At 38.6% G+C, this 1,254-nt stretch overlaps 1 protein-coding gene across 1 annotated transcript in view; it reads right to left on the reverse strand.

The window, feature by feature from the left end:
• The window catches only part of KIF5B (kinesin family member 5B), a 53,770-nt gene that overhangs the window by 21,157 nt on the left and 31,359 nt on the right, over window positions 1–1,254 (reverse strand). The gene's annotated exons all lie outside the window — the stretch shown is intronic.

A 1,254-nucleotide genomic window follows, 5' to 3' on the forward strand; every position in this document is an offset into this window, starting at 1 on the left:
GTGGAGGGACAGCGCAGGAGGGGAAGGCCCTCTATGAGGTGGATTGATTCAGTGACTGGGATAATCGGGATGGGAATGTCAGAGATAGTGCGATTGGCACAGGACAGAGCAGTTTAGGGCTGTTGTACATAGGGTCGCTATGAGTCGCAAGCGACTCGACAGCACATAACAACAACACTGTCAAGATGGAACTGACCCACTGCTGACCCTCCAGCGGGTTTTCAGAGGCACTGTATCACAAGGGAGAAGGGTGCCTATCTTTCTCCCAAGGAGTAGCTGGTGGACTTGAACTGCATGCCTTGGTTGACACCACAGTTTCTTACCACTAGGCCAGCAGAACTCCCTATTAGAACTAAAACCTCATTGCTGTTGAGATGGAAGCAATTCATGGCTGACCCTCTATGAGGATTCTGATACTGTCAATCAGATATGAGAAAAATGCCAGAGGCACCACCTTTGGGTTAGCAACTTTCTACAGACCATGCCACCAGAGCTCCCTAAACCAGTTACAGCTAGGAACTGTAAATTTACCTCCATTGTGTGTGTCTTCCCAGAGGATGTCTGTCCATATGCAAATATTGTTCCGTTGTAGCCCTCCAGTACATCTACAAGAAAATAAAGAGATTTTATACTGAAGAAGATTTTTCCCATAAGTCTCAAAAGAAACTACTTAAGTAAGCTACAGAAAAAAAATCATGTTTACTTTTAGTGATACAGAAAATATCCTAAAAATAAACAAGCCCACACACATGTAACTCCTTGCTTATAAAAGATTTATTAGACATTAAAGGATATAAATAAAAAATAGATTTCATTTTCTTAGTGACTAGTAATTTTCTAAGTTCTTTTTATCATGAAGAGAATAGTTTCTGTGGTTAATAAAGAATTTTTTAAAAATTTTGCTTATAATTATCTCATGTGTAAATGTATTGATCTGTATTCTAAAATTATTTATGATGTATATAAATACAAACTATTTTTTACAAACTGGACTACTGACTGAGAGTCAAAATTATCTATGCTATATGTAAAGAAAAATTATTTTTTACAAACTGGATTACTGATTGGTAGTTAAACCAACCTCACAAACCTATGCTTTTGTCTTTATCCCACTACAGTGTAACAAGTTCAGTTCTGCCTCAAAAATCATTTACTACAAAGATTCTCGCCACTGGACCAATTGGCAGCGTCAGGATGGATGAAGAAGAGATTGAGATTGTTCACAGCTTCAGTTTGCTCGGCTCCACAGTTAAC

Source organism: Elephantulus edwardii, unplaced genomic scaffold (assembly GCF_000299155.1).
Source record: "Elephantulus edwardii isolate Elephantulus edwardi_28Jun2011 unplaced genomic scaffold, EleEdw1.0 scaffold00146, whole genome shotgun sequence".
NCBI lineage: Eukaryota > Metazoa > Chordata > Mammalia > Macroscelidea > Macroscelididae > Elephantulus > Elephantulus edwardii.